This window comes from Myodes glareolus, chromosome 23 (genome assembly GCF_982192425.1).
Source record: "Myodes glareolus chromosome 23, mMyoGla1.1, whole genome shotgun sequence".
Lineage (NCBI taxonomy): Eukaryota > Metazoa > Chordata > Mammalia > Rodentia > Cricetidae > Myodes > Myodes glareolus.
Genome location: NC_142048.1, coordinates 22,720,485 through 22,743,775, shown reverse-complemented (window position 1 = coordinate 22,743,775; position 23,291 = coordinate 22,720,485). Strand labels below are relative to the sequence as shown.

At 35.1% G+C, this 23,291-nt stretch overlaps 1 pseudogene; it reads right to left on the bottom strand.

Moving 5' to 3' along the window:
* Positions 1–249: 249 nt before the first annotated feature.
* LOC125413938 (spartin pseudogene) overlaps positions 250–23,291 on the bottom strand; it is a 53,147-nt pseudogene continuing 30,105 nt past the window's right edge.

The window sequence follows — 23,291 nt, the reverse complement described above, 5'->3', positions numbered from 1 at the left end:
AAATATTTGAGCCACATTTAAGGGAAAATAAACTCACTGAGACGATAAACTGCATATTTCTAGAGGCCATATATGTAAGAATACTGATTATTTTTCTTGTGAGTGGATACATGCCCCAAACTTCTGACAGTCTATCGTAGGAATGAATACACAGGAAACACTGCTCCTTGTGTTGAGAATCCACATCTGCTGTCTCTCACACTCCTTCACCTGTTAAGGCTTTGGTGTAGGCCACTCCCCCAACTCCTGTTACTTATCTTTCTTCTTTGCTCCTTTCTCCACTTCCTCCGTCTGCTTTTCTCTGTTTCCTCTCACATCTGTGCTTGCACCTCCCTGGCTTTCCTTCTGAGAGCTGTTAACGATCTGGTAGTCCTCAAGGAGTGTGTGTCCCATCTGCTTTGCCGTTCTCTTCACCATTGCTTTGATGCCGATGCTGTCAATATTGTAGGCAGTGAGGCCAACATAGATAGCGGAGTTCACCTCGTTGTGTGTAGCTTCTCCTGCACTGTGCCCATACTTTTATCGGTTTGTACATTTTCTGCAGACACGTTACTGACGATGCGTTTAGCCTCACACTTCAAACCCTGCCAGACAGTTGAAAATCCTTGAACAGTACTCGCTGCCACAACCATGGCACCAAACCAGAGTGGACTTCCCATCTTTGTCTGTCATAAGAGATTCTGGAACGAATTTGCTTCCATCCTTCTTGACATGCGGAGCGAGCTCTTTGCCAATGTAATTTGCTACTGTATAGACGCCATCAACCAGGAACTGGCTGACTTTCGCTGCTCCTCCAGTTGCCTGCTTTGCTATGCAGAGGCCCCTAGTGACAGCTGGACTCACTTCCACCGTTTTTTCCTCTGGTTGAATGGGCTCTTGGAGTTTAGAAGCTCTTTTTTTGGATTGCTTTGCCAGTAAATTCAGCACCTTTGACCCAGCTCACCTAGGAATCACCTGACAGAATGTTGTGGGCCACTTTCTCGCTCCATTCAGGTAGTTCTTTCAATTTTCTTCTGAACTTGGCTCATAGGGCACAATCTGACTCAAATTAACTTTTTCACTTGAATTATCTTTAGTCTTCTTCCCAGGCTTTCCTTTATGGCATGCATCCTTGCTGCCTTGGTCTGTTAAAGACTCTGAAGAACCCTACTGCCTGATATTGGTGCCAGAACCTTCTTTCCGTGGCTCAGAGGGGTGACTTGCTCTCCCAGGGGTCTGGAATTCATCTTCTCCTTCTGTTCTATTCCAGTTTTCCTGGAGCCGAAGGTCAGACATCTGCCTCAACAGATCCTCAAATAGCTCTGTCTTCTTCTGGGAACTCAGATGATAGAACGACCCCTACGAAGCACCCTGCGGCTTGTAATGGTGTCTGGAAACACGTGGTCTCCCGCGGTGCACTTCAGAACTGGCGACCTGTCAGAACTAGAGGGTACAACCCGTCACACACCTGGAGAAACCCAGGAGGGCAGTTGAGAACCATATCCAGAGAATTATCCAAGATTCTCACGATGTGCAGGTACCCAGGGTATGACGGAGCACTAACTTCTTTTGCAGGATTCACAAAAAAGATCTGCACTCCGTTTGGTATCAAAATCAGCTCCTCTGCCTCGAGACCTAAGGACTTGAGATGGGGAGACTGGGAACAGTTCCTATAGAAGTCTTCTCCCACCGAGGAGATCTCCCCGGAGTCTGTTCCGTAGGAAAGTGTGCAGTGACCCTCAGGAGACTGGGGGTGTAGACTGGGGGTGCTTCAGTGGGACAGCAGGGCGAAGCGGGACAGAAGGGCCCAGCAGAAGGTGCAGCACTTGGCCTGTCACCTGTGGCACCTGCAACAGAGACAATCCCTCCCATCTACTTCAGCAGGCTGGGGGGCTGCTGAACTAATGGAATCTGGCTCTGGGGGACTTCTTGCACGTATCTTTAGGAGGTAACTCTGGGTTTAACTTGGACACATCCTGAAGGTCATTCCTTAGAGATGTGGCAAAGCCCTTCTCTAGGATCTCTAGCCTGGTGCGGACATTCTGAAGTGTTTCTTTCATCTTCTGTTGCATATGTCTCGCAGACTCCCATTCAGGGCCTGTGCACCCTGGCTCTGCTGCCGCGCACTGATGCCCCTAAGCAGGTGTCCTATTCCTTGCTTGTAGTAGTTCTTTGCTTCTTCCTTCTGTCCTAGCTCATCCGTGTTCAGCCCTTTATTGACAAACAAAAAGGCCTTCTTGTATGCTTTCTTGATGATCTTAATCTCAGCAGGTTCTCCATCTTTTGCAGAATAAATACAAGCCTTGCCATAGCAGCCTTGTCCAGGAGGATTACACTGCGGTCCACAAAATTAAGTTCTATTTTCCAGGAACCACTTCCAGAAGGCTCAAGGGATGCCAGCGGTCTGCTCCGAGCCGAGAGTCCACTGAGAGCATGCGCACACAGGCCTGACACCCTCCGGCCCCAACCAGACCCTGCAACAGCTTTTTATTTCCCTTAGTTCACCTGTTTCCTTAACATTACCCTGTATATCAATGATTTCTACTCGACTAAGTTCTCAGCAGAATTCTGAAGATTAAATCAATGTTTTTAAGGTATGAAGAACCAATTGCTAATCTACAACAGGGTTTAATACAAAAAATACATTTTGGTAAAAGTATTTTAATTTCCTTATGCATATAGATATCAAAAATAAAATAGAGTAAATGTTCCCTTTTAGTGGAAAATATATTGACATTAGAAATCATTACAATTTCTCTCAGAAAATAATATTCCATTTCCATTTCCTACTCTTTTACTTCCACGGATCCTACTAAAGTACCACATATTTAGAGAGAGAGAGAGAGAGAGAGAGAGAGAGAGAGAGAAAGAGAGAGAGAGAGAGATAAACTAGATAATTTAGTTTGACTCATTGAAAGAACTTTTTTTTTAAACAAAAGCATGCTATTTTTAGAAAATGAAACTATGAAGCTTAACTCTGAGCTGATTTAGGAGGTCCTTCTGTCTATCTGTTGCATTTATTGGTTAATGAATAAAGAAACTGGCTTGGCCTATAGCATGGGCAGAGAAAGGCTGAGTTAGAAAGAAGCCATGGAGCCGCCAGAGACGGATGCTGTGAACTTTGCCATAAGCCACAGCCAGCTGGCGATATACAGATTAATAGAAATGGATTAAATTAATATGAGTTCGCCAATAAGAAGGTAGAAATAATGAGACAAACAGTGATTTAATTAATACAGTTTCTTTGTGAATAGTTTGGGTCCAAGCTAGCCAGGCAACCGGGAACTAACAAGCGGCCCCTTCCGACATTGATCATTAGGAGCTTTTGAAGGATAAATAAAAGTAATATATTGTAAAGTGGGGCAAACACAGGTTTCATTTCCAAAAAAGGATTTTTTTGAACACACAATTTTGAACTGATATTTTCTCTGTGATGGTCTCTCTTTCTCTGTCTCCCCCTCCCTCTCTCTTTCTCTCTTGCCCTTCCTTCCCTTTTCTCTCCCTAGGAGTTATTCTATTTAGCTTTTACATAATTTACCTTTTTTCCATCACAATGGATTTCACTTATTTTCTATAGTATTTGTTGTGGCTCAAGAAGAGTTTAGAAATACAAACACAATCTAAATAATATTAAGTACTATTTTAAATGTCATTTAATTCATTTACAGAATAATTTGGATGTCAACATTCATTAAGTCTTTTTATTCAAGGGTGGCACCTTGTTATTATCCAATGTAAAGATCCTTTTTGAAGCCAAAACTAATCTCTAACTTGTGAATAGCTAACTCCTTCTACATATTTTCGAAACCTTTTCAGTAACTCCTACTACACCGTTGATGCATGTGGCACAGGAATTTCTAAAAATAAAAAAATAAACTGATTATAAAAATATTTTGTTTCAGTGCTTTACACATTACACTGCCTGATAACCAGCTCTTCTAATGACCAATTTCATGTATCCTATATTTTGTATTGATAGAAACAAAGTCTTTCTATTTCTCTGTTTTTGAAACATTTATTATCTACAGTTGGGAGACAAACTTACCTTTCTAGTCTTGTATTTTATAATTCTTTATCATTTCTCAGCATTAACAACACTTGTTTAAAATAGTTTTTGATGAATATGCATTGAATTATGGTGCAGTTTTATTTTAACTTTGTTGTGATTTGCCTTTAGGTAAAATGCGAAAGAAGCATGGAAGCCACAATATATTGTTTTTCTCTCAGCACACAAAGGCATACACTCTCCAACCTGTGCATATATATAGCCTTGTACAACAGTAGAACCATTAGGAATATTGAACATCTGAAAATGATAATTCTGTGGGTGTATTCTTTTGTATAAATAGATATTTTATAAGATAACCTTTGCAGATCTTTATACAAAGAAAAATAGTGTAATTAAAACTCACATGTACAAAAGCTTACAGAAATAGAATAATAAAAGGTTTTATTTTATATCTGTATGAATTTATATACATTATTTACTGGAAATAAAACATTTGATTAGAATATATATATATATATATGTATTAAATATGAAACTCCAAAACTGTATTTTTAATTAAGTTTTTGAGATTGCATTTAAATCTTTAGTTAATCATTGTTTATATTGTATGGAATCAAGTTCAATTACCCCATATTTTTTAAAGAATACTTCATCCAGTTGGTTTGGCAAAGGTAAGTCTTCAATCCAATTCGTTGATATTTTGCATTATCACTAAACAAGCTGTCATTTTTGTGTTTCCTTTTGCCTATATAGCATACAGTTGTATTGAGTATCTTGGGATTGTGTGTTTATGACCTGGCAATAATTTACTTACTTTGTTTTTTTTTTTTTTTTGAGACATGTGAAGGTTGAATTCACCTACCATATATTGCTAGACATGAATAGAATAAAAGCAAAGAAAACATGGCATTTTGTAAGGTTTTACCCCATTAAATGTCTCAGTTTCTCCTGTTGTTTGACACTAGGCATCACTTACTAAACCCAAGTTCTCTCAGCAAACATTCTAACATTCTAGACATTCTGTGTGTGCCAATCACAGTGCTGAGCACTCAGGATACAAAGTCAAATAAAATGCCTACTCCTCCTGAGAAGACAAAGTTGCTACAGATGTAAACAAAAAAAAGTCAATGGCTAAATTTCAGTGAAGTATGGGACTGGATGTCGAATGTGACAACTGAGAAAATTATTTACCTCATTTTTCCACTCTGATAGTTAAAGTTTTTTTTTTTCTAAAATTCATCAAAGAAATGACTTTCCATGATATTTTTAACTCTGGCTGAAGTAAACATTAAACTCCACCTGCCCCATGACAACTGATTTTAAGCTAGAGTAGTGGGTCACTAGGGGAAATAGAGTGATAAGTGTTGAAAGGAACGAAGAATGTGAAGATTTCATTTCCCAAAGTAGAAAACTAGACAGGGGACAGAAGTCCACAGGAACAACACAGCAAGGATGTCCAAAGCACAGGAGGATTGCACATTCGAAATGTCTAGACACATATGCTAGTTATACTGGCTTAGGTATCTTGTTATTATTTGACACTTGAATAAGAATATTCACTTCTGTAGGAGCAAAGAGTCTAGGATCCTGTCTGTGCATATAGCTGAAGAACAATTTACACAACTTGATCAATTTTTTGTTGGTGCTGGAAAGTGCTTTGACTTTTCCTAGCAGCTATATGAGGGTCTTTATTATATCACTGTATAGCTGGTATTTCATCAATCTCTGGGGTGAGCAAACTTGACATTGACACAGGTATGTCACCAGCCATCATCTGTCCAAAGGGAAAGTTGGTTGTGTCATCAGTGTTCCTCTGCAATAAAAGCAATTATTTCCCACTAGAGAGCCAAGTATCTAATGGATGAAGACAAAGAAAAAAACACTTATGTATCTCAGTCTAAAGACATGAGAGAAAAGAGAAACGATGACACTGAGTTGAAGAACTCTCTTCTAGTTTTTTAAACGGTAAATTCAGAATAGACATATTTCTTGATGTGTAATAATTGTATTTCACTAAGATGGAAATAAATTCCTATTAGTATAAATTTGACAACTTTCTAATATAAGATAAGCAAACATAACAAAGTTCAGAAATAAAGGAAAATTTGGAATCTTTATTTCAAAAATAAACAAAAAAAATAACTTTGATTCATCACCTTCTAAAGTAGGTATTGTTGGACTCTGCCATGGTAACTCATGTTTGTGAGCTCAGCACGTGGGTGGCTGTGGGAGACAGCTTCAACTTCAGGTTAGAGGGTTCTAGAACAACTTAACTACAAGCAGATGTTTTTTTGAAAAAAACAAAAATAAAGCAAAAACAAAAAGTGGATGTCACTAATCAGAAGATATATTTTCTTTGCTACTATGTTCAATTTTGACAATAAAGTTCTAGAGGGAGATTATTTTTAATAAAAATATTTTCCAATGAGAAATATTTAGAAATCCATTAGAGAGTAGCTGGGCAGAGGTGGTACATTCCTTAAATCCCAGCATTCGGGAGGTAGAGGCATACAGATCTCTGTGTGTTTGATGACAGCTTGGTCTACAAGAGCTAATTCTAGGACAGTCTCCAAAACTATAGAGAGACCATGTCTTTTTTTTTTCATTTATTTATTTATCTATTTATTAAAAATTTCCACCTCCTCCCCGCCTCCCTTTTCCCTCCCCCTCCCCACCTTCCTCTCCCTGTCTACTCCTAAGAGCAGTCAGAGTTCCCTGTTCCGTGGGAAGTCCAAGGTCCTCCCCACTACATTCAGGTCTATAAAGGTGAGCATCTGAACAAACCAGGCTCCCACAAAGTCAGTCCATGTAGTAGAATCAAAACCCAGTGCCATTGTCCTTGGCTTCTCAGTCAGCCTTCATTGGCAGCCACATTCAAAGTGTTCAGTTTGATCACATTCTCCATCACTCCCAGTCCAGCTGGTGGGATGGAGGAAGGGTGGATATGGGAGCAGAGACCATGTCTTGATAAAAACAAAGAAAAAGAAAGAATGAAAAAAAGATATCCATTAGAGAGTCAAAGAAAATTCCATTAAATCTTCATCATCAATTCAGATTTTACTAATTCTGTTTCCTTCTCAGATTATGTACAGTCTTAAGCATCAAAATAAAAATTTTCATGTGGACATAGATGAATTTAAGGACCACTTCAAATAAGAGTTAGCAAGCTGCATCATAACTAGAGATTTTTTCTATAATATCCTATATTTTTCTTAACAGCGATTTCTTAAAAAACTTTTAAATCTATTATATGAATGAGGAAGAAAGCAAACATACAAATTCTCTGCATCCAAACAATTCATAAGATCTGAAGTTATCTCTAGCTTTCCTTTTGTTTATTTGGATTAATACTGACCTGGTATATTTGATATTTGATTTTATTCAAAAATTCATTTGCACATGAATTTTAAATGATGGCCTTAATGATAAGTTCATAATTTATTGCTTTCTCACTTTGTACACAACCATAATAGACAACATGTGATTTTACCTTCCAAATATTCACAAAATCCTGTAAGGCATATATCCCCCTTTAATACTAGAGACAACTGAGATTCTTGAAACCTAGGACTCAAGTTACCCTTATGGCAAGAAGTAATCATCTAAGCATGCAAATTTTCACTTCCAGAGAAATATCTTCATGTATTTATACACAAAATTTCTCTGGGTGCTTGGTGACCTAGACAAAACAGATACTAATAAGTCCATTTTGGATGAAGAAATCAAGGAAAAGTTTAAATTTCTCATTTAACAATGTATTGACTGAGATTTAAATTGTGTCAAGATTCCTTGCTACACACACACTTATATATGCATAAATACTAAGCAAACTAACTTCAATAAATATATTGAATATTCGGTAAATAATGAATATATTGACTATTCAATAAATATTTTTGCAGTCAAATTTTTATCCAACTCTACAAAATTTCTTTCCTTTTATTTTTCTCCTTTTCTTACTCTGTACAGTTCTAAAGGAACAAGACTCTTTTGTGTAGCTTTAGTCAAACACAGCTGGTTCATTTGAAGCTTGTAATTAGTGGCATCCTTTTTAACTGTGGGACAGCCAGCATGATCACAATTCTACCCTTCCAACTCACAGCATCCTAAGCCATTACTCTTCTCCCATTCTGTCTCACAGAAGTGGAGGAAAGATACATGAAGAACATGATCACTTGTTGCCTTTGTGATTCCCAAGCAGTTTTGGTGGAAAAAGTACTGATTTACAGATTTCAAAATATAAACACTAAAGTAGGCATGTAGGCATTTTATTTTAAAATTGGGTGTTTATTAAAATAAAATGCAAGCATGGCAATTTTATTAAGAGTTATAACTTTGATAAATACAATATAATACAACATAGTGTATTTTTGAAACATCAAAATGTAACATTATATAATTGAAAGTTCTTCTCTCTATAAAGCAAATATTATCAGAAAGTTAGGCAATGTGGTAAACCTATGTGTAAATGTGTACATATTTGTGTTGTGGGTTTGTGTGATAGGTAAGTACATTGCAGCTTTGGAAAATGCCATCATATAGAGTTAATAGGATAGACTGAGTTAATAGGCCAATCAGTGTATAATTAATGTAGACTTTTGTGTGTTTTTTTTTTTTTTTTTTTGAGACTGAATGACTGTGGGTCAGGGCAGGGTAGAAGCCTTTGTCAACACAGGTGTCACATTTCTCTCTTATGTCTCTATTATCCTCTTTGGGAAGCAGCTCAGTTGATGGAAAACTACAGCTCTATTGTACAAGAGAACTACTCTCCACTCAAGAGTGTGCACAAAACTGTGCACCTTTAGGGGAACCAATGTCCACATAAGCTCACCCATGGTTCTGCAATTTCCGACCCTCCTCTCTCAATGTTCTCTGCTGACATTGCTCTTCCTGATGGTGGAGATTCCCTTTTGTAATTTTAAATAACTTACTGTGTGAATTACTTTGTTTCTATGAATGTGTATTATCTCATTTCCCTCAATAGACATTAGTATTTGTGGAATCATCCTTCATATTTTCTTTATAAGATTAAAAAAGTAGGAAAATATCCAGTTTTATTAACCATTTTTAGTGTGGTTATTGCTTCTCCCTGATGAAATTTATGCTGAAGAACATAAGGACCAATAACCTCCTTTCATCTCTTGTCTTTTTCAGTGCACAGAAGAGTTAAGGGACATGGTAAAAAAAATTTAAAAAATCAGTAAATATTTGTTAATCAAAACAGTAAAATAGTACAGTTTGCTAAGAACAGCTGGATACCTTAAGTTTATAAGAAAATGCTATATAGTTCCATTATCATAGATGATTTTGAGTTCCTTGACTGCAATAAGGACATAAAGAGATGGGGTAAATGTCTTTCAGGAATGATTATTTACATTATATTCAGAGAAAATTTAATGTACACTATATTATGAAACTATTGGATTGAATTAGGTTTAAGAAATTCTATTTTATTCACTTGTAGTACCAGATGCTTGAAATTCTAAGCACTTGGAAAGCTTAGTCAGGATTGTCAGTTGAATGCAAACTTGAGATACTCAAAGAGAGTCTCACTCTGCTTTTGCCCTGTTGGTCTCTCTCAGTCTTTCTCTCTCTTTGTGTGCATATATACTATATCATTTTCATTTGTTATACTTATTTAAAAGAAGGGCTCTTGGTGCTGAAGAGATGGCTCAATGATTAAGCACATGCTGCTCTTCTAAAGTTAGTAGGCTAGACACGATAGCTCAAAAATTGCACGGGTCTCCAATCCAAGGGACTACAAAACCCTCTTCTGGCTGTGTAGTCACTAGACAAGCACATGGTTAACAGATATATGCACAGTCAAAACACTCATACACAAACAATAGAACTCATTTTAACAATTTAAAGAAGAAACAAGCTTTTTTGTTTTATTGTGTTAGAGCTATACATTGTGTTAGTTTAAAACACATAACAAGTCTTTAAGAGGCATGCACATGTTATAAAGACAATATTGCAATATTTATGAGTTAAAAACACTATTTCACATTTTGTTTCTAAATAAATCATTCCTTTCCATCTAATGTGTAGGGGCTGAGAAACAGACTGTCCTCTGAGAGATTACGTATAATATCTTAATTCTCTCTATATTTGAAGCTCTATAAAATGTCTTCTTTCTACCATCTTTTCACATTTTATTAAATTTTTCTTATTCTCGACTCTGAGAATAACTTTCCAAATAGATATTAAACAGTCAACTGGCACCTTGTTCTATGTTGCTTCACACAATCTCTTTTAGACATCAATGTGCCATTAAGTATAATTTTTGGAAAGGTAAACCAAAAATAATGTGTAATGTTGATACCATTGACTTAGACTTCAATTGAGTATTCTAGTCTCCAGATAACTATATGATTTCTTTCTTCATAGTTTCCCTTGCTTTATTGTCAGTATCCATCTCCACAACTTTATCATCATTTCCCAGTAAGACATCGTTTTAGTCATTGCTTTTCATTATGAAATTTAGAAATAGTACTAGCTTTAGTTATTTAATTGATTTAAATATATATCTATTGTATTATTTTAGAACAGATTATAAGTAAATTACCAATTAAATTCATTCATTTACTTTACATCCTGACTATAGCTTCCCCTTGTCCCCTCCTCCAATTCTCTCCACCCTCTTTTTGAGTCCCTTTTCTACCTCCCGTCATTTTCCTTCCCCATCCTCTACTCTTTTCTTATTCAGAAAAAGGAAGGCCTCCCAAGAAAGTCAACACAGCATGGCATATCAAGTTGTGGTCGTGTTGACAATGGTTTCTGTCCTTCCCAGTCTTGCAGCCATTCAGTCCCAAAGAAACACACGGGGGCCTAATTGATTATAAATTGGTTGACCTATTAGCTCAGGCTTTCTTATTAACTCTTATAACTTACATTAACCCATAATTTTTGTCTGTGTTAGCCACATGGCTCTTGGTACCTTTTATCAGTGAGGCCTTCTCATCATTTTTTTCTCTGTGTCTGGGTGACGACTGCAGACTGACACAATTTCGTTCTCACATAATTCTCCTGTTCTGGTTGCCCTGCCTGTACTTCCTGCCTGTCTACTGTATAATCAGCATTTTATTAAAGCAGTACAAGTGACAAATATTTACAGGGGAGAAGACCATTGTCCTATAGCAGTGGTAGGACTAAGCTCTTCTTAGAGTATTGGCCTCATATGAAGAATAATGCCAGCAGGAAATAATGATACATTAAGGTCTGGACCAATAGAATAATCTCAATCTTCAAAGTGTATGCAATAAAATTCTGAAATAAATTATATACTCTGCTATTCACAATAGGGAAATTGAATATTGAAGCACTTAAGTAATCTTTCATAACATTTTGAATAGAAAATCACTAATCTTCAAGTACCTTTTGATAGATTTTTCCACTGAAGTAATGATATAATAAAATAGAAGAGATGTTTATTTCACTACTTTGGAAGACCCAATGAAACCAGCATCTTAGAAGGTAGAGTCCTTAAAATGGTTAAATAAATGCACTTGATGTCATTAGAGTCTAAGAAGTTTTGATGGGTTCATGTGATATCTATTTGGTTCACAGTTAATGATTATTTGCAAGTGTATATTAGGAAATGAGTAGTTGTTAATTAAAATATGGAGCTGGAGGGATTGCTCAATGGTTCAGCATACTTTCCACTCTTGTAGGGGACCTGAGCTTATTTCCCAGCATTCCCATTACAACTCACAGCCATGCTCAAAGTCCAGTTCTAGGGGACCCAATGCCTTCTCCTGTCCTCCACAGTCAACAGAAGCAATTGTGTTGCAAATACTTATGTGCAAGTAACATATTCATACACATAAAATAAAATAAGTAGGTCTACGAAAATTAAACTGTGCTTCTCTTGTGGTGACAAAAAGGCATGAATGATGGTGTAAACTGTGATGGCGTGTTCATACAGAGTTACATAGTCATAGTAGAAAGATTACTTTGTACTGTGACAAATCCCTGATTAGCATCCTTAAGGAGGCCAGAAGGTCCCACAATCCCTGAAACCAGAGTAAGAGATTGTCATTACTTACATGGTGGGTGCTGGAAATATACTCAAAACTTTCCTGACCCCAAAATGATATTATAGCAGTTATCTCTGATTATTTGTCACCACTGTGGACATGTATGACCAGTTGAATTTGTTCAGAATACTACAAGCAGTTGTGCTGACTTGTTTTGGCAAATAATAGGGAACATATTGTTGTGGGTATGATCATTCAGTCACAGTCATTTAGATCTGCTTACAATTTAAGTCAATAAATTAAAGATTACATTTAAATCAATAACTACTGGACAAGGCAAATTATCTTCTATAACCTGGGAGGAATTTTCCCAATAAGGAAAATGCCTTACAAACAAAGTTAGGATTTTAACAAATGCAAAGAATTCTGACTCCAGGTTTACTAGAATCAAGGCAGCAACTTCAAATACTGCTGGTTCTAGTCTTGTCACTGTCCTCCCTCCCAATTTGAGAACATGGGACATTCCATCCCTCATAATTTTTCAAAGAATTTTCACAATCAATCCTTCTCTGTCCCTGTCTGTTTCTCCCTCTGTAAACACAAATGTACATTTGCAGGTACCCCTCTTGGCATATATAAAAATGCATAAACATATCCATACTTATAAAATAGCATGCATAGTTGGTTCTGTTTCTGTGGAAAACTTAATTACCACAGTTCTCTTGATTGCATTATGTGATGGTTTTGTTTCCATTGTGTCAGAACTTCTATTAAAAGAGTCTTTGCATTAAACGTTCAGCAAAATTAACTAAATGAGACTTGTGGATATCTTCCAAAAGTGGACAGCTACAATACTGCAGTCCCTTTCTGGGAAGTCCTTTAAAGATATTGATGAAGAGACATTCTTTTATTTGGCAAAACCTTGGGCAATGTGCCTAGATATAGATTTTACTTGGAAGGGAAAACAGCTAGAGAAGCAATTATGTGCCAATTCATGGACTACAGTCTGTTATTTAACTTACCACAAGAGATTTGAAAGGAAGAGGACTGCAAAGTCAGTGACTAGGAATTCTGGACAGAAGTATGTGGACTCAGATGTTTGAAAGGGTGAAAAATTGGGAAGATATTTGTGTTCTGTGTGGTTGCTTGTCCAAAAAAGACTTCATAAGAAAAACCATTTCATGAAAATTGGAAAGCATATCATTCACTGCAGATATGATCTGATCGGTTATTTCCCATTCACTCTACCATCATGCAACAGGGTCAGAAATGAAGTAGCTACCATTCATTCAGAGCTGTGGCATGGGGTCATTGGCTAGATTTCACTCACCAAATCTAGGCTGACCTAACTTTCACAACTGATGGTTTCTGTCACATACCAATGGATCTCCATACTGGTCCACCAGTACAGAATGACACTCAAGACACGGAGGTAAATAATGGGTCTGCACCCATGACACTGGACACAGATTTGATAAGTCAGATACTTTGTGGCCTGTTGATTACATTAAAACATTTTCATTGTAATTGAGAAAATGTTTTGATCTTATTGATATAGCTCTTAATTTGGGATGTAATTTTGCTTTGTTATATATAATGCTCCTACCCAAATTGTTATCTGAAAACTTACTGATTGACTCGTCTATAGCAACCGGTAAATTTCTTAACATTTCTTTGAGCTAAGGAAATTGCACCATAGCAAGGGAAGTGCAGTATGTTATTGCTATTTCCAGGTCTGGTCATATTCTCCACTATTAACAGCTTAACAATCCAATGGGATAGCCCACTGAAGACTCAATTACAGTGTCTCAAGGTGAAATGCCTTGGAGAGAAGGTCAAGGTTTCCTAGAAGGCTGTATATGCTCAAAATCAGTGTCCAATATATCCAAAAGTCATATATGTAGGAAATCAGTAAATGTGAGGGTGTGTTCCAGAAAGTCTCTATTAACAATACCTACCTTTCTCCTCAACAAACATGTCCTTCCTGAATGCATGTTATTGAGATATGTTTGACTCTGTTTTTATTACTAAAGAAAAAATATCTCCAACAGGAAAGATACAGATAATAATGTATACTATGGTACAAGAAGGCTTTGGGGTGCAGTCTTTGTTAGAGCAGGGAGGTCTTACTATTTCATTTTCCCTCAATGTCAAAGACCTTTATTAAGATGAACTAACATTGGAGATCAGTATACTGACAGAGACAAAGTTTGACTTGAATAACTTTTCTACTCCTGATTATCCCTGTCAGTATACATATATGTTTGTGTGTTTAACCTCAGATATCTAGGCGGGCACATATGTGTATATAGGGAAGTGTGTGGAGGCCAGTATTGACGTTGGGGATCTTTTATCATCATTTCTTTACCTTCATTTTTGATAAGAGATTTCTTATTGAATCTTGAGATAATCAATTTAGGATAATCAATTTGGGTCTAGACCACAAAGACCCAAAGATCTTCCTGCTTCTATCTCCCTAACAGTAATATTGCAGGGACTTGCTGCTATGCCTGGCTTTAATGTAGGATATGAACTCAGTTCTTTATTCCTATAAATGCTATACATGTATTATCTTGCTACACCCATGATGGGAATCTTTAATAAGAAATAATAGAATTTTATCATATTTCTGTTGATAGAGAGAACACACAGGTTGTCATTGTAACTCATGTATCTGTGTAACTACTTAGCCATCCATCACCTATGTATCATCTATCTAAATATCTATCTAGCATCTGTCATGTATCTTTCACCTATCTTTCTCTCTCTCACCTATCCATCTGTTTATTTCTTCAACCACCCACCCATCTACCTACCTACATACATATATACCATTCTACCTGTTTATGTATCAAGAGACTTTAAGAATTCAGTCTGAAATATTTAGGGTAGGCCAACCAACTAGGAATTCCAGTAGTAAATATTGTGGTTCCGTATCAGAAGAAATTATAGAGGCAAAATTATTTCTGCTTCTAGAAAATCCACTACATGTTTTAGATATCTTCAAATGGTTGGATGTGGGAAACACATATTTTAGAATGGTATCAGGTTTATTGAAAGGCTGGTTTATATTGTTATGACATTTAGAAAAAAATTGTTTTCACATTAAATTCCAAACTGGTATTTTAAAACAAACAAACAAAACAACCAAATAACATAGTCTAGACAAAGTGTGAAGTGAGATTAACCACAAATAGGGTAGATCTTAAACATATGAGATCTCATGCTGTGAATTAATTTCCAAAATCATATAGCCAATTAAAAATAAAAATATGTTTAAAATGCTCTTCTACAAAATTAAGTCTTGGGAATCTGTTTACAAACAGCAAATTTTTTCTAACTATTTTATATTATTAATTTGTGAGTGCTAAATTCGTATTAGCTTATTTCTTTTCAGTTTTCTTTTAATTTGTATAAATGGACCTTGGAACATCTAAGTCTCTGTTTGGTAATTGGCAAGTGTGGAATCTTCAGCTCCACAGTGGAGAATAAAAGCTTCTGCTCTGATTCTGACAGGTTAATGAAAACATAATTATAAACAGAAACAACCAGGGGTAAAATACTGTACTCTGAAAGGCTATTGGATTAAGAATTGTAGAACAAACAGTGAAATAAATGATTATGCTTTGGTATGTCTGTTAGGAGAAGAAAGTATTTTCTGACTGTACCTATGTTAACTGATTTAACAGAACAAGTTTTCAGTTGAAAAACATTAGAAAATTCAACTTAAGCAACACATTGACTTATTTTTAGATCGTGTTGCTTTAAAAAAAGCAGTTTATGCACATGCAATAAATTAACAATAGGTTTTCTTAGTATAATTCATTTGTCATTAGGCATTTTATGTAAATGTAAATTTTTGTTTGATTGTTATTACACTGTGATAAATAATTTCAGTTTTATAAGCTAATAGATAGCATACACATACATGTATACACACACACACACACACAGAGTACATATTGGATTGTACTCTTGGCTTTACTTTTGACTTATACATTTTTCATTATCATGTCTTTTCCAAAGTGGTCTTTGAAGGGGCAGTACTGTGAGTAACTAAGTTGAAGTTTTATGGTAGTAGGAATGATCTTTTTTCCTGCCTCATAAAGTTGATAAAGAAAGTTTTACAGGTGTGGTTTTATATTCTAAAAGTGTGCTTTGACCCAAAGACACTTGGCAGAGAAATAAAAAGGCATATCTTTTATCCTGACATCCTTCCTCAAAAGTCAGTAAACTTTGTTTTACTTATTTCTATCATATGTAATAAAAAATTCTAAAAGTAATTACAGTAAAATAATCAAAATAATATTTGACAATCATTTAAAAATATAATAATAATTCATGCTTGGAAGCTTTTCTAAATATAAAAGGAGGGGTTGTAAAACAGCAAACCCAATAAATGTAACTGTTTGTCACCGTAAAATTAAATTCTGAAAAATCACCTGTACACACATGGTAGGGAGAGAACCGTCTACAGTAAGTTGTTCTCTGCCTTCTCTTGAGACATATTCCTTGGTGATAGCACACCCATGTTTGTGTCTGCATTTGTTTGTTGTATTTGTGTGTATGTGTTTGTGATAAAATAAACCAGTTGGGTGTACAAGCCAAAATAATTGCTGAAAAGCTTGAAATTTATAATATCAATATCATTATATTTTAAAACTTAGTATTTAAGTTTTTATTTTTATTCTTAGAAGTATTTCTGAATTGTTTATTATTTATGTGAAGCTAGGTTTCTCATTTAGGCTTGAGTTCTATTGATATTGCCAGAATAACTCATGATTTAAGCAGAAATGCTGAGTGCATTCTATTTTACCATGTACTGTGCATGTAGTATTTTATCAAAAGTGTTTATATTAGTAAACACAGGCAACGGTAAGTTATGACTTACTCATAGGATAAAGACAGATATAATTCTTTCTACTTTTCTTTCTGCAAATAAATAACAAACTAATTTAAATTTCTTATTATTTTGTCATATGTGTGTGTGTGTGTGTGTGAAACTACATGGCAGTGTGTCATAATACATACATATTCAAATTAGTTTTAGGTTTTTTGTATTTACACATTGAAAAAGACTGAAGTTGGTTAATGGAATACGTGGTAGCAATGCTTTCAAGAAAGAATAACTAAACGATAAAGCTTTGTTGAAGGGGTCAAGTCTTGACATGTACAGGGCATGAATTATAGATGACTAACAGACTTGAATATAGTATCAGATATTTACATCATATTATAATGGTCAGCCTATCTCAAAGGCAGTAGTACCCTTGAGATTTTTTAGTGCCAAGTGAATGGGCACCACTCACTACCTGTCAGTGCAAATTGTCAGAGCACAAAGAGATTCAGAAAGAGCCACAAAGGACAGAAGTTTAACTTTAAGGATTGTGGAAACCCAGAGAACCTTTTTAGTAACCTGCAGGTCATAAGCAAAGTTCTTCTCTTGCCTCAGGTCATCACCAATTAGGTTTGCTACATATGCAAGCTATTCTCCTTGCTGGAAGATGGGGTTAAAGGGTGCTGAGAACACCTCTCTCTTTATGTAATGAGGGATTTAAGAATCTTAATGGCTAAATAATGTTAACAAAATAACCAGAAAGAAAAATTTAAAAGTTAACAGGAGGAGAAATAAATAAATAATATCGTTAAAAATCATACATGAAACAAACAGAACTTAATATATGATGAAAAAAGGAAGAAGAAAAAAGATATACCATTCAATTGGATTCACAATCAGGACAAAGTCCTTCTAATGAAGCTGCCCGGAGAATATCAGGATGAGAAACATTTTTTTTTCTTTTTCTGAGAAAAGACTACAAAGATGTATAAATGAATGTTTGGCTGATTAATATTCATGAAATTTTTGTTTGCTTGTTCTATTAATGCAAGCATTTCAAAGTTTTGAAGCATGTGGTGCCTCCTAGCTAAGGATAATAGCTTTGATTTGTAGATAGGTCATGATAAAGGACAAATTATTGTACTGGAAAACTTACATGAAGTTATACAGGAAGAGACAAATCAATGCACCCCAAGTTGGAAACAGTATGCAAAGATCTTTATGATCACATGTAGCAAGAATATTGTAATTTATTGTTAGCAAGTGCTTTACTCTCTTTAAAGTATAGATTTCAAAGAAGAAGTGAGCTAGAGGTATTTAATATTTATGAATAAAAATGTAATTGAGAATTGGCTATGAATAGTAACAAACCTGTGTGATAAGAAAAAAAATGACATAAAATAATTAGGTGGTTGAAGAATCTTCAACTGATAAGTCATCATTTCAGGTTAAATTGGAAATGAGGAAATATAAGCAAATACATTTCTGAAATTAGATAGGTTGGGAGAAATTGGGTATTTTAAGTAAAATAGAAGTAATTATTGTACTCCAAATTGATTTTAATATGAAATAAAATGAATAAGCGCAAAGAATAGAAATTATGGACTCATACATGCATTATGCTCATGCCCTTGTTAAGGAAACTTAGCAGTTTTGGGGTTCTGGTTCAACACATATGAAACTTGGGAAAAAGAATGCAATCATTTTTGGAAATAACATATAACAAGTATGTCTAAACAATCAGGTTATGGTGAACAATTGGAACAAACCAAATTCTAAAATTGTAAGATATGGAAATAATAAAGTAGACAAAGAGAATGGACAATAATCAGAAAGCACTGTCTCTTCATTTACTCTGATCATTGAAAAATCAGCAAAGCCAGTTCAAGAAGAGTAGAGATATAAGCATATACCACAACAAATAGGAAAATATATCCAGTTATGTAGGATTAATTTAAAATTAAAAGGCAAATAATGAAACCCATTAATACAGTGGGCTAATAAAAAAGTATCATGTGAGAAGATATAGTAAAAATTTTTACAAAGTCTCATATCAATTTGTGAAAGAAACTCCCAGGAAAAGAGAAATAGAGGGCATTTAGCAAAGCGGCATTTCCAAAGAAGTTTTAACTAAAACCATTCTTAATAGTGAGTACCTTGAAGTTTTCTTAGGCAGATTTGGAATAAAAAATAGTACCTCTCATTCTGACATAAAAGAGGGTATGTTATTGCAATAAGTCAAAACATCACATAGAAATTGTACTAATTGATAAGGAACACACAAAATTATTTGAATATGACTTTGTGTCTATGAAATGTCCAAGTTAATTCATTTTAAAGATTATAGTATGAAACGATTACAAAAAGTCTGCAGAAGATAAACCTGATGTAAGGAACTGAGTTGCTTTTTCTAGGCTAGTAACTAAGATGTACATTTACACAATGGAGTATTTATTACTCAGGTGTTTTAAGTAGGCACACTTCAGACTCACGGTCTCCTTACTTCTGCCTTCCACATGCTGGGTTTACAGGTATGCATCACCTTCCCCACCTAGCATACTGGTTTATAAATGGAACATTTTTGTAGTGCTGATTAACCAATAACCTATGTAAAGCAAAAAAAAAAAAAAGCCTGTTCCTCTGGAATGAGACAAAAGTGGTAGGAAAGTGTTAACACTAATATTTAAATAAATTTTAAAACTATATAAACATTACCAAAAAATATGAGTAAATATGATTGTGGACATTTGTCATAGCAACAAGTAACTACTCATGTCCAAATGATATCTGAGTCTAAGAGGCAATATTGAAGACTACATGTCTAGATGGCCAATGCACTTCTTTTAACGGTAGTCATTAGAAATAAGACTGCTCTGAAGGACTTACATTTTAAAACTGTTTCCCCCATAAAAACATAGTCTGCAGTTTTACAAAGTCGTTTTTGGTTTGTTTGTTTATTTGCTTTTAACAAAACTGTACATGCAGTCATTGCTTCCAGACTCTCATTCTAGATTTTTTTTTATTACTAGTGATGAGGGTTTTCTCCCCCAGGTATTAGGGGCTGAACATTTCTGAGTCACGCAACCATAGTGCCTTCTTATCTAGAAAAAATTTTACTTTATTTTTAATGCAATAGTAAACAATATGAAATATTATTTTCAGCCATAACATGATATTTAGAAGGAATAAATCTAATGACTAATTAATTAGATTTATTAATTTTTAATAGATAAATTTGTCAAACTATTCTTAGTTTGTTATGAAGACAAAACACATATTGAAGTACATATTAATTGTTTCTTTGTTGCTAACATTGTGGTTGTAGTTACTGTTAATATCATAATAGTCTTTTTATGTTTTAATTTATTTTTTTTCTTCAGATGGTATTGTTGATATCAGTATCAATGTTATACAAAATTCACCATAGCTTGGTTCTATACCCCAAAGAACTTCCTTAAATCAGCAACGATTCAATGACTGTGACAAACCAATTCCCAACATTTGATTTCACCGTGATACAGACCAAAGATTCACCGTGCTTCAATGTTTGCCTCTGAATCAACTTAAAGAAAATTTCAAAAGCAAATTACTACACGTGTTCTCCAGAGGGAACTCAGCAGAGCCAGCTAAGGGCCAGATTTTGCATTTCTATCAGTGTTTCCAAATGACATTATCACTGCTGATCTAGTTCCCAACTTAAGATTGCTGTCTCATAGGACCACTGTTTATATTTTTGGAGTCAGTGAAATTGAAAATCACTTTGAAAATGTATGCTGTACAACCTGAAGTTCATTTCAGCACAGCGGTCTGAATGCCAGCTTTATACCCAATATTTGATGCTTAGAACACAGTCCTTTAGCTGTTAACAGGGCCTCTGTAATGTATTTGGATGGTGTTGTGACAGCTTACAATTTGATTGAACTGTTTGAATAGACCTTGAGGTTAAGTGGACAGCCTGCTTAACACATCAAGGGCACAACCTTTTCTGGGGAGATCTTTCCTTCAAGCAGGATTCAAATGCAACCAGCAGCCAAATTTCTTATTTCTTTGTAAGATTTCACTGGCCAGTCTTTATCACTGGGAGAAGCTTTGCATTCCCAATAGCAATTTTTAAGCTGCCAAAGGAAGAATAAACTTTATTGACATATAGAGGTTGTAGTAAAATATACCGTGATGCTTTGTTGTATTTTGATCATCCTGGTTTTTGTGTTTGTAAAATCATGATTTAAAAAAACAGCTCTCTGGAGAAAAAAATTGTATTAAACATCTCCTAATGTCTAAATTTATAGGAGTCCCTGGGGATACAAATATGATTTAGAACAGAGTTTATCACCTAGACCAATATTTTTACCTCTTTAATTTACTTTCCAGAATAAGAGCAATATTGCTAACAACTGTAAAATAATCATTTTCATTTTCTTTTGAAAGTACTTATTAAATGTCAGAAATCTTAAAAAATATCTTGTGGTTCTGCACCCACAATATCTCAAATGCTTTATTCCTCAAGACTTCAGCATCTCTTTATTTTCTACACAGACTACAGAATCACTTTCTTTTTATACTATATTAATTTAATAATTAAGAGTCTCAGAAATGATTGTTTATGTCCAAAACAATGAAACAAATACACAGCTTCATTCAAGGAAGGATTAAAGAAAGCACTTATCTTGCTTGTATAAATGTTTGGTTCAAATCAAGAAGATCACTTATAGATCAATATGTCTTCTGCAACAACTGATCATTGAATGTGTAAATGAATCAGATAAACATTCCCAGATACAATACTGTAGCAAATCTGCACCCAACTTTCATTCTGCCACCCTACTCCTGATGACTGACAGTTTCTAACAGTAAAATTCAAGAGCTATCATGATTATGAAGGTACCTTGGGGTTTGTCTTTCTTTGATTCTCCATTTTAATGCACTAATAATACAGAATGGGCAATATGGTTATGTATGGGAGAAAGACAAGGTTCTTATTTTGAGATCTATTAATAAGGAGGAAGATGAGAATTTTATAGTTAGTACCTGAAAATTTTTTAATACAATTTGCATGTAGGAAAGAAGTCACAATTAGAAGACAACAAATGCCTACTACTCTATGACATCAGGGAGAGACTGAGAGTTAATAAAGGGAAAACCAGTGTTTGTGGCTGAGAACTTCAGTGTTAAGCGACCATGGAGAGAAACAGCAAGCAAAGAAAACCAAGATAAAGTTGTCACCAGTGCTCTGTGCTTCTTTACTTGACTTTCTCTTACTAAATTCTCAATAGAGTTCAGAAAACATTGCAAGGTATATATCCTGATCATGACATGTCTCCCCTCCCAGTCTAATGGCTTGCCCTTTGCTCACATTCAAAGTCGAAGTGACCATGGCATCCTGCAGAGTCACTATTGCCTACAGCTTTCATTAACCCCCTGAACTGCTGTCGCCTAGCCTTCCTGGATGTTCCTTCAATGTATTATTTGCATTTGACACTGATTTCTTTCTCTAGCCTTTTCCCCCTCTGGTTAAAACTTCTCCTGGCAGATGTCCATGGAACTTGTTCCACCTGTTTCAGATCTTTGCCCAAGTCTCATGTTCTCACACAGCTCTGCTGTGACATTCCTGCAGCAGGCTGAGGTCTCATTATCTTTCACTTAAGTTTTATTCTGTGCGTATTGAGTTCATTATCTCTTCAAGTGCAATGTTTACTAACTAAGGGTGCTTATTTTTTTTTTTAACAAGTAATGACAGAAAGAGGAATTGTATATTTCTGGGGTTTGTTGCCTTAAGAGCCATGAGAAGTAGTTCTCACCAAGCTATCATGAGTTCAGTCTCTTCATGGCTCATTTATATCATGGTTTTTCAGAGTTTATTTCTGGAAAGTGGCAATGAAAGTGTAATCTTTAACAAGAGAACTTAAAGAAAGCAATAAGAGGACTCTTCATCAAGAATTGATGTTCTATATGTATTAGCTTTATTCCATCCTTCGATTTATTGCCAAGGATTAGATATTTATAACTGCAGCTCTTTGGGTTGTTGTTGATGGATAGATATTTTATTTTGATATTATTTTAAAATTTTTATTTATGTGTATGTGTGTTTCTGTGCATATATGTGAATACCGGTTCCACAGAAACATGTGGAAACCAGAGGGAAACTAGTTCAATTCAGTTCTTCCTTACAGCATGTGAGTTCCAGGTTAGAATTCAGGTCCCAGATAAAATTGAAGTCATCACCTGCCTTACTGTGTTGATCTCCCTTGCAGGCAAGAAGATCATTTACTAGTAGCAATATCTAGATCACTATTATATTTATAATTCAATAACATCTACTCACAGATTATATCTTTTAAGACTTTAGCAGACAAATGCTTATACTCTCATACACATAGAGCCACACACACATAATACTGATTTTTTTTCAGTCTCAATATAGAAAGGTAGAACATGCATTTTTATATATTCAAAAGTCATATACAATAACCATTATAAAAATCTTACC